Genomic DNA, 11,219 nt, shown 5'->3' on the forward strand with positions numbered 1-11,219 from the left:
GGGAACCATCGCGACATTTCGGCCTGTGCCCTGGAGTTCTTCTCGCGACCCCTCTGACCACGAGGAGCCCCGTGCGCACGCCGACAACGGGCAGGTGCTGTTTTCAGTTTGGGGGCTTTTGTTGTTGTTGTTAATCAAAGTCAAAGGTCTGCTAGTCTCGGAAGCAACGGGATCCTCCAAAACTCTTCTTTAAAATTCCTCGGGAACGTCCCCCCAGTGACGGTCTGGAACTAGAGAACCCAGAAGTGTCCCGAGCAGAGGCAACGCGTTGGGGTAACCCCGCTTCCTGGATGCGCGGAAGCGGGAGGAACAGCCGAGGGGCCCTGCGGGTCGCAGGCACGTGGCCTGGCGTCTCTACCGCTTCCACTGCCCTTTCGAAAAGGACGGGCCGCGCCCAGCGCTGGAATTAGTCAAACATCTTTTCAAACGTTTCGGGTTCAGCAAGACTCCACGGTCTATTTGCCAAGTTATTTTTCGTTTAATTATTAAGCCTGGGTGTATTCCAAGGGAAATGCAGCCCTCGTGTTTCTGATTCATCCCTGCTTAATTCATCAACATGCTTCACGAGCGCGCGCCGGTGTCTGGGCCGCCTTCGGAATCTCTTAAAAGGCTTTCCTCGCCCCCCTCCCCGCTGGCCCCTTGTAAACAGGAAGTCGCGTTTTGCCAACATTGAATGAACTCGAACGCCAGAAGGACTGAGCTCAGCTTGAAATTCAGGACCCTGGAATTTCGAGAGGGTTCTCAGAGTGTCCCAGCTTCCTCTCGCCTGCCGTCCTGAGCCATCTCAGCTGGAAGGAAAAATCCAGACTGTTAGCAGAGCAGCGTCCACCCTCCGCACGTAGCAGCTAGCGGGGGCCGAGTGGCGCTGGGCACTGGTCCTGGCGCCTCTGTGGACGGGGCCAGCTTCAGGGCAGAGCGGCATGCGACCGGTGACACATCCAGAAGTCTCGCCTCGTTCTGGTTCTGGTTTTGTTTTCAGAGAGTGAGCCCGAGGTCGAGATTCACGACAAAGCTCATCACGACCCGGCCTCGTCTGCTCAGAGACGTTGAGGAGGCCCTTGGGGTCTGCCCCGCCCCCCCCACTCCTCACACAGGATCTGGAGACCCAGCCCTGCCTCCCACCTCTGGCGGACCGTGGAGCCCCTCCCCACTCCCTCCGGGTTAATCAGGAGCCCATCACCTACCGGACCCCGTCAGGGCCCCCCCGACTGCCCCCGGAACCCAGGTGGCCCAGCCCCTTTCGTCGTGACTGTCTGGGCCCGTTTCCAGTGGGGTGTGGCAGCCAGCGGGCCAGGCGGCCCCCACACCCGAACGCCCCGGGGTGAGTCGCTTTACTCTCCGGGCCTCAGTTTCTCCACCTGTAAGTGGCATCGTGTGTCTCTGAGGTCTTGTTCGATGCGATTATTCCATGAGTCTAAAAGTTCTGGTCCAAGGCGAGGCCCTGGCGAGACCACTTTCCTGTCACGGGTGAAGTGCTCTGTGACTCGGGACAGGCAGCCCCCTGGATGGACCCGTGCCATCGGTCCCTGAGCTGGAGCGCGTGGCGGTGGGGGCTCGGACGCGTGACCCGGCGTTTCCCCTGTGATTTTGGTGGGCGCTGGGGCGGGGCTGTGAGGCAGGGTCCCCCCCCACCCAGTCGCAGGCACTCTGCTGTGTTCGGTCCCCCAGAAGCCCCCCGGCACTGTGGGGGGGCGGGGAAGGGAAGGTGTCCAGGCTCTGCCTGTTCCAGGCCGCTCGGGCTGCTGTTCCAGGAGCACAGTGGCACCAGCTCTGCCAGCTCAGAGAAAACGGGGCTGTGCTGTGTGCATGGGGGGGCAGGCAGCATGGCTCCCAAGTCTTCCATTCCTTCTCCAATATCTGCAAAGCATCCCATCAGAGGAGCAGGGTTTCCCCTACCAGGAGGCTATGTGGGTTTGCCGGCTCCTGGGGGTGCATCTCGGGGAAGGAGAGAGGGGCTGCCCCGTCCCCAGGGGCTGCTTCCGGCCCTGTTCCCCAGCCCAGGGTCCCACCTGCTGCCCAGCGCTGGGCAATTGGTCCCCCTGCTGGCATTTTGTCCTCTCAGGGGGTGCTCCCTTTTCCCAGAAGGAAGCCGGGTCCTTGGGGAGGGTGAGGCGCTGGCCGCCCCTGCCATCAACTGTCAACTCCTTTTATGTGCTGGTGGCGCCTGTGCCGGGGCCTCCACCGGCTTCCAGCTCCATCTGTGAGATTCGGTCGGGCGAGGCTCTGGCAGAACCTTCTTCCCCTCTGAGACGGGGGGCCGCGTCCCTGGGGAGGGGTCTCCAACCTGGAAGGCCGGTGCGCTGAGGGGCACCGTGCCTGCAGACACGTGGGGGCCCCTGGGAGCGGGCACAGAGTCCGTGTGCTCAGCCGCAGCGTCCTGAGGGGGCCTCAGGCCTTCAGGCCCTTGGATGTCAGCCCCCCGTTTCCGCCCAGGCTGGGCCTCGGGTGTGGCCCTCACGCAGGACCTGGCCACAGCCCGGCCTCCAGAAGGCGGCTTTCTGTTTCTTTATTCAGTCACACGTTTCGTTTCGTCAAGTTTGAAAACCCGTCCGCTTAAGTTTTTGAACGGCTACGGCCCTCGTGTGGTTTCGGAGTCTGAGCGTGAGCGGTGACCGACGCCACAGCCCCCACCCACGCCCCTCCCCATGAGTCCCCTGGTCCCTCAGTCCCGTCCCACCGAGGCTGCGTGCGCGCCCCCGCAGAAGCCGTGTCTGCCTCCCTGCCTCCGCCCGGGTGGGGGCACCTCACGGCACTGCCCCCCTCGGAGCCTTCGGGATGGATGAGGCCTGCGGGCAGAAGGCGGGGACAGGCGGGGATGCCACCGGGTCCGGGGCCTCGAGCTGGATGGCGTCAGCTGCCCTCTTCCTCCGAGGCCGGTCTGAGCGCCTCACCTCCCTGGACACGCTGCTCCGAGGCTCCCGTCCCCACCGTGCTGTCGGGGTTGGCCGGCCCTGCTGCTACCCCGGGGTGCCAGGTGACGTGAACGTTCGGTCACTGGGGCCACAGCAGGCATGTGAGCACTCGGTCCCCGCCCAGAGGTCCGGCGACCCGCCGAGCGCACAGGCAGGATCCCCGATGTGCGGGGGTCCCCGTCCGTCTCCAGAACTCGTTCTTCTTCCCAAGCGGAGACTCCATCCCTGGTAGATACTCGCTCCCCACGTCTGCTCGCTCCCCTTGTCACGGTGCCCTCCGGCTTCATCGCGCGTGGCCGATGGCGGGTTCTCCTGCTGCGTCAGGGCTGGAACGTATCCCCTTGTATGTTTCCACCCCCGTTTCTTTATTCCTTTGTCCCTCGGCGGACACTTTGTCCCGTTCGCGTACCCGGCTGTCGTGCCCGGTGCTGACATGGCCGCGGGGCTGCAGACACCGCTTGGAGAGACGATTTCATGTCCTTCGGGAAACACGCAGGAGCGGGGCGGCCGGGTCCCGTGGCGGCCGTGTTTCCGTTTCTCCGAGGAACCCGCCCGCGTTCTCCGTCGCGGCCGCCCCCGTTCGCGTCCCGCCGGCGTGTGTGGGGGCTCCCGTTTCCCCAGATCCTCTCCGGAGCTCGCTCTCTCTTGTCCTTTCTGACGACAGCCGTTCCAACGAGGCGACGCTGGGTCGTGGTCGTGATTCACGTGTCCCCGAGGACCAGAGACGCGAGCGCCTTTCCGTGGGGGTCCCTGTCGGCCCCCCAATGTCTGTTCCGGTCCTTTGTCGTCGCGACGTCACGCACATGCGGACTCTAAACACAACCCGTCGTGCACGCAGGAGCGGGGCGCGGGACGCGGTTCCGGGGGACGGGTGGGCGGTGCGGCGGGGGTGGGCGACGGACAGCTCTGGCCAGAGGTGACGGACCGGTCGGGAGACCCCACGCCGTGAGCAACAGCTGGCGTTGATGACACCGCACTATTATGGGAGATTTGCCGAGAGAGATTTCGGGGGCTCTCGCCCCGTCCCCAACGCAGGTGACTGCGTGCGGAGACGCGACAACCAGCTGGACCGCGGTCAGCGGTCTGCTCTGTGCCTGTAGATCAAAGCGCCATGCTCCACACCCTAAATATACACAACTTCGTTTTACCGCAGCCCCGCTCCCCGCCCCCGCCCCCCCGTCCCCCGGCCCCCAGCCCGGGCACCTACCCTTCCACTTTCTGTCTAAAACTACGCTCTAGGGACCTCAAGCATAGGGTCCTCTGAGGTGGACACCTCACAGAGTGGAATCACACATTATCTGTCCCTTTGCGACTGGCGTATAATGTCCTCGAGGCTCGTCCATGTTGTAACCAGAGTCATTTCTCAGAGAAACTCTACAAGGTCTCCCAGTACCAACAGTCAGGAAGGGAACTGGGGGGGGGCGGGAGCCCCCTCCCCGGGGAGTCCCTGGGGCACCTTCACAGAACCTCAGGGCTCCAGGAGGGCGCAGGCGGCACCCCGGTTCAGTGACTGGACGAGGGGAGAGGCCGGGCCGGGCGGGCGGGGCCTGGAGGAGAGAGCGGGCGGCCGCCCGGCACCCCCGTGGGTAACCTGAGCGCTCCGATAAGCCCCAGAAAGCAGGGCCGGCGGCCGATAACAGAGTGGCCTGTCCCTTGGGTCAGGTCACTGACCACTTGCGTTTGGACAGGGGGCCAGGAATGGGTCTGTGGGAATGTGACTGAGTCCTCAAAAGCCCGTCAAAGGGGGGGCCACGCTCACGCTGCCGGGGGGGAGCGTGGGGCAGGGCTTCCCGATCTGATGCTCGCACCAGCCAGGACGGAGGTGTGGCCCAGAGACAGGCGACAGGGGAGTCCCCTCCTGTGGGTGCACCAGGGGCCTCCATAGGCCCACCGGGCTCCTCTACCACCTTTGACCTCTGGCCCCTGAGCTAGATGGTGGCCGGCAGCTGCCACCTCCACCCTGACCACCTCCAAGCTGCAAGCGGAGGGCATGGGAAGGGCAGCGAGCTGGCCCCGCTCTCCCCTGGCCTCCTGGCTCCTGGCCCTGCAGGAGGAATGGGTGGGGTGCGGGGGGAGGGGGGGTTCTGACCAGCCAGAGGGGGCTGTGGTCCCACCGAGTTCAACGCCAGATGCACCGGCCACCAACAGCGTGGGTCAGAGAGGATCGGGTTTTCGTGGATTTCTAAAAATTCATAGACTTTATTTTTTCACAGTGGTTTTAGGTTTACAGAAAACTTGAGCGGAAAGTTCAGAGAACGCCCATGTACCCCCTTCTTCCCCCAACGTGGCCGGCTCCCCCTATTGCTAACATCAGGGGTTGTTAAGTGCAGTGCTTACGTTAGGTCAAAATTCTGTGAACCAAACTGATAGGCTACGTAAACAAAGCCACCGTCCAGCTTGAGGTTCCTGGTGCTGAACGTCCCACGGGCTTGGACCAGCGCATCGGGATGTGCAGCCACCGTCGCCGTCTCACAGAGAGGACTTTCGCTGCCCCAAAGGTCTCCCAAGCTCCCCTACTCATCCCCGCCCCTGCCTCCCCTGCCCCTGGCAGCCTCTGATCTCTCCCTGTCACCATAGTTCTTCCTTGTCTAGAATGTCACATGGCTGGCATCGCGCGCTAGGTGGCCCTTGCAGACTGGCTTCTTCCACTCGGCGACATGCATGTACGTTTCCTCCATGTGTTCATGGCCTAAAAGCACGTTTCTTTTTGGTGCTGGAGAATATTCCATTGCTGGATGTGCCACGGTTTATGTGTCCATCACCTACAGGAGGGCGTCCCTGTGGCTTCCGAGGTTTGCCGATCGTGGGGACCGCTGTTCTGAACGTCCGCGAGCGGGTTTTTTTGTGTGCACACAGTTTTCACCTCCTTTGCATCAACACCGAGGAGCTCGACTGCCACACCATACAGCAGGAGCGCGTTTAGTTTTCTAAGAAAGTGCTTTCTAGAATCTAAAACGTGAACGGTGACATTTTTAAATGGGGGGGAAAGGACTTACCCTTTATCGCCCTGTCTCCTTCACAATTCGAATGTGGGAGCTGTGTGCTCGCCCAGGGCCCGGCCACCCTGGCAGGAGCAGGCGGGCCCTGCAGAGCTTCGGGGAGCCCACAGCTCCCCCTCCCGCGGCTCTGCCCGTGGCGTTCAGGACCAGCCCCCACACCCCCTCACACCTGCCCGGATGCTCACCTGCTCTTCTGCTCGGCCCCAACCCCAGCCTCGTCCACACCTTCCCCGGTGGCCTCAGGAATGTACATCAGGCATTGGCCAAACCCCTTTGGCTTGGTTTGGGTCCCCCCCGAAAGCCGAGCCTGAGATAAGGATGTGGGGGGCAGGTGGTCTGTTTCGGAAGTGGTCCCAGGAAGGCCAAGTGAGGGAGGAGCACCGTGGGGCAGGAGAGAAAAGCCACAGCTTGAGCCCTCCTTCCACCGGTGACCTGTGGCCAGCCCTCTCGAGGAAGCTGAGATGCAGTGCTGGCACCTTTGGCTCAGATCCCCAAAAGGCTGTAGGCAGGGCTGGGGTCTGTTGCTGATGCTGACCTTGCCGGCCGAGAAGGGGTGCCCAATGGGGGGGCCTCCCGCGGGCCCTGTGTACACCCCAAGCCTGGGAAACCCCACCTGGGCAGAGGTGCAGGGAGAGGGACATGGGGAGGTGGGCGTGAGGGGGCGGGCGTCCGCCGATGGTCCCGTCACCTTCCTGGTGGGCCTGAAGCGGCCTGTGTCCTGGCCAGGCGTCGGCCCCTCCAGCTCTTCCGTGACACGTCTCCTCTCCCGCAGCCCACCCCAGGGTGTCGGTGTCCTCCTCACACCTCATTCCTCTTCCAGAACCTTCTCTGCCGGCTCCGACCTTGGGCCACCAGACCGCTTTTGGTGCTGGGGTCATCTACAGATCCCAGGCCGTCTCTCATCCCTGAGGACTTTCAGCCCTGAATTCCCTGTGGCTTCCCTCCGGTTACTTTAGACCCCCACGGGTGGGCCTGGGCCCCTGACCGGTCATCTCCTCTCTGCGAGTCTGGCCCGCCTCGGCCCCCGTCCCCCGTCCCCTGGTAATTTGGGCACCAGCCGGTTCGTCCGCTCCCTGATGCCCGAGGTGCCTCGCCCCTTCCTGCCCCTTTCATCCCCCACAGGGCCCCTGCACGTGATTCCAGGACCTGCCATTGTCATGGCTTCTTTGCCAGCCCCTAGGGGATCGTGAGCCCTGCCTCTGTCTTCACTGGGCTGCACCTGGCTGGGCGAGGCTGACCGTCTCACTTGAAAGTCGTGACCATGGACTCGCAAGCGTCTCTGCTGGCCGGCCAGCTGGCCCTGTTGTCCACACGTCCCGTCTCCCTGCTGCCCTCCCCAGGCCTCCCTATGTGACCCTTCCGGCGCCTGCCTAGTCCCCGGGTCATCGTGAAGACTAACGAGAGTGAACAGAGCCCAGGGCCCGCACCCAGTAGGTGCGCAGGTCGTGTGGCTGGTACTTTTGTCTCCCTGCTTCCCAGTGCCTCGGTGAGACTGGCGGCCATCACTGGAAACCCACGTCCCCTCCAGCCCCTGGGAGGGACTGAGGGCCAGTGTTCCTGGGAGAAATTCGTGCTTCTTTATCTATCTAGCTCTCGACCCAGCCACACAACTATTTATTTTCAGCTCTAATGTCGTCTCATTAGGGAGGCACCAAGAAGGGAAAAAAAGTGAAATCCATACGGGCCTTTTTCAAGTGGGGAGCCAGCTGCCCGCGGCCTGGGGAGGCAGCCTGCTTTCTGATCGCCTTCCAGGGAGCGGGTGCCCTGGGGTTTCTGGGGAGCTTTTCCAGATCCTTCTCCACACCAAGCCAGCCACCTCCGTCTTTCCCCACATCAGGGGAAGGCTGCCCGCGGCTTCAAAGTCACAGCGATGCTCTGCAATTGGAAACATGCGCGTTTTGCAAAGTATCAATTTAGTAGCTGGTTCCATTGGCCAGGCCGCTGGCCGAGTTCCTGCTCAGGCCCGCCACAGGGCCTGGGGTGCGGGAGGCCGGGGTTCAAATCCTAGACTGGGCACTAACAAGCTGGGCAGCGTGGGACAAATTTGTGCCCCTCTCTAAGCCGTGGTTTCTTGTTCAGCTGACGGTGTACGGGGAACCATCCACGAGCCATTGATGGACGGCAGACCCAGACGGACAGATAGGGCTCATGACCTGGAACCAGGCCCAGTCTTGGACTGACAGCAAATCCATCTCGGGGTTCTCTGTCTTTCAGGCTCTTACCTTGCAGGAAGGGCTGGCTAAAGTCTGGTGGCAGAAGGGCCTTGGGTGCAGTTGAACCGAGGCTCCGGCTCCACTCTTTGGCAGTTCTCATGCTCTGTCTGCCTCTGCGTGGTGGGGGTGTCAGCAGATAGGCTGCCTCGTAGCGACAAAATAGCTGCAGGAGTGCCAGGCTTTGCCTCTGCTCCCCTCACTGGTCTTAGTGAACGGAAGACCTGAGCCTTGCTCTGGTTGCACCGACCTGGGCCAGTCACTGATGGGCTGGGCCAGGGCGATGCCAAGCACCGATTGGCTGAGTTATTTCTCACCCCCTAAGAAAACAGTCTGGTCAGCATGCGAAGGTTATCGTGACTGGCTTAGACCAATCGGAGCCCGCTCCGGGATCTCGGAGCGGGGTCTGTCCCATGCAGACCACACAGCTGCCACATATGGGCGGGCTGGGGATCCCCCTCCGCACTGCCCCCTTTCGCTGAGACCCAAACCTGCTACGGGAGCTGCCCTGCCGTCGGTCTTGGCCGGAGGGTGGGATCCAGGCACGGCCGATGTCCGCGGTCCAGGTCCGGGCTGAGGCTGTCCGTCTGGCCTCCCTCCATGGCTCTGGGTGGCAGCGCCGGCCCCTGACCGTGGCGTGGAGGAAGACGGAGGAGGGGACGCACATTTACCGACCTCCCGCTGCGTGCTGACCTCCTCGGCCCGTGTCGCCCCAACGGTCCTCAGCACAGCCCGGCAACGTGGCCACGATGCCCTTTTGCAGGCCCGGAAGCTGAGGCACAGGGAGGCCGGGCCACTTGCCCTCCATCCTGAGCCGGCGGGTCGCAGCGAGGCCGTCCCGGACTCCTGGTGCCCGGTCGGTAGCCCAGGTTCGTCTCTGACTCCCGAGAGTCAGTGGGTCGTGGAGGGTGGGGTTGGAATAGGAATATTCTAGAATCAGGCAACGAATAGGCAGGTCAGTTGTGTGTCTCCGACCTTCCCACTGAAAGGACCCGGAAGAGGGTGGGGAGAACCCCTCCCTGGCCACCACGCACGGAGCCTGACGTGACATTCCGTCGGGGGCTGTCCTGGTATTTCGTGGGTTCTCACAGATGCCTCTGGAAAACTCCAGTCCAGAGGGCAGATGGCGTGTGCACAGCTGCACTCCTCGTGGGGTGAGAAATGGTGCGAACGTGCAGGAAACGGCATGAAGGTGTAAGAGGAAAGATGCCCTTAGGGAGAGGGGGGAAGAAGACAGGAGGGTTTCCATGGAAACGACAGCCCCCAAATCTGCAGAAGGCTGCTGGGAGGGCAGCGGGGAGGGCAGAACGGGGCCGAGAAGTGAGCGATGGTCTGCCCCGTCCCCGTCACCTCGCTCCGGTCGGGCGCGAGCCGGAGGGATGTTTGCCTTGTCAGTATCGGCGAGGGTCAGTGCGGGGTCCGGGGAGGCAGGGCCCAGGAGGGTGGGGAACATGCCCACCTCCCCGCCCCCTCGCTCGCTGTCATGGGGGCCGGGGTGGGCGGAGACAGGCAGTTTCGGCTACAGACCCGGCCCGGCAGGCATTTGTGCAATGGGAACGCCTGGCTCGGCAAACAAAGAAAACTAGCACCCGTGGAAATAAAGCTACCAGCACAAACAGAAGAGGATTTTAAGTACAGACACATGTAAATATTACGACCGCCGGGCGATGCAGGAGGCCACGGAACAGAGCAGACAGAGAGCTTGGGGCTTAAACTCTGACTGTCGAAAAGAAATGCACGGAACGGCGTGATGGCCGGAGCTGCAGGGGCCGTTCGCGAGCTGCAGACCCAAACCGAGGGATTCCGGATCGGGAAGGAGACCACTAAGCGGGGGGCAGCCAGCTTCTTTGACTCAGGGTCACATTTAAGCAGGCGTTTGGAAGAGTTTGAAGCAAGCAGGTTGGCGACGCGGTCGGGTGTGCCTTCCGGAAAGACGGCCTTGATGCTGTCTGGAGCCAAGGTGGCCTCCTCGTTGCCAGTGGACACAGAGCTGAGCTGCCCACTGCCCTCGGGATCCGCACGACTGTCACGGCTCGAAGTTCCCTGACGCCCCTCCTCGTGCTCCCGCCGCCCGGAGCCCAGGTCCCTTTCCTGTGTCCTGTCATCGCATGTCCCAGCCCTCCGCTCTGACAGGAGCGAGCTCGCTGACCCCGGCCAGAAGCCTTTGGGCCTGCAGCTGCCCAGGGGCTGTCTGTTAGAGGAACCGCCCCCAGGCAGGAACAGGATTTGGGCAGGTGGATCTGTAGATCCTTGAGCTACGGCGACTGGTTTTCAGATCACCTAGATCTCAGAGGGCGCGGGCCAAGCAGCAGTCAGCCTGGGACATCCGGGCGGGCCTCGTGCGTGTGCGTGCTGGGAGGAGTCCCCTGAAGTGACCAGGGTGGCGGTTCTGTCTCGAGGCTGTGGCCACAGCCTCCCACTAGACCGGGTGCACTGTGAGGGCATACCTGACATTCATCTCATTTTTCTTTTTTTTTTTTGAGGAGGGCTCCCCAGAATCCAAACCCCTTCCACTGAAACATTCCTCAGTTTATGAGTCTTGGCGGACCTTGAGCCAGGAGCTAGCATTGCAGAGATACAGGGACAGGTGCTTGGGGATGAACGGGACGGAGGTTGAGGGAGCCACACCCACCTTCCAGAGGTTTCCAGAGGCTCCGGTGACTTCTGGAAGCCACTTCTCTGTGACTTCTAACAGGTTCTGTCTGTCCATCATCTGGTATGTGCATGGAAAGCCCACTGGGCATGTGTCCAGTCCGCAAAGCACGTCCGGGCTTGGGCTTCTGGGACCCAGGCAGGCTGCCCTGGGCCTGAGGGGACACACCTGAGGCGCTGTGTAGAAACTAGGCTATTCGGGCTGGAGGAAAGCCAGGGGCTGGCAGGCCTTTCTCGTGCTTCGTGTAGAAGGGGAGGTGACCAGGGCCAGAGGGAGCTCCGGGGAGCGAGATTTTGGCCAGAGATGGGAAGAACTTTCTCGTAACCTAATGTCCCCAAATGGATGGCAGTCCATGGAGGTAGTAAGCCTTCCATCTCTAGGGCTATTCAAGCAGAGCCTCCTTCTTTGGTTCCTGTGTCTACTGGGAATTCCTTTGCCTCCTCTC

General features: G+C 62.3%; 1 protein-coding gene across 5 annotated transcripts in view; it reads left to right on the plus strand.

Annotated features, from left to right (window-relative positions):
- Positions 1-11,219, plus strand: part of LTO1 (LTO1 maturation factor of ABCE1) — a 241,480-nt gene that overhangs the window by 76,813 nt on the left and 153,448 nt on the right. The gene's annotated exons all lie outside the window — the stretch shown is intronic.

The sequence above is a fragment of the Pteropus medius genome, unplaced genomic scaffold (genome assembly GCF_902729225.1).
Source record: "Pteropus medius unplaced genomic scaffold, Ma_sr-lr_union100, whole genome shotgun sequence".
NCBI classification, from domain to species: domain Eukaryota; kingdom Metazoa; phylum Chordata; class Mammalia; order Chiroptera; family Pteropodidae; genus Pteropus; species Pteropus medius.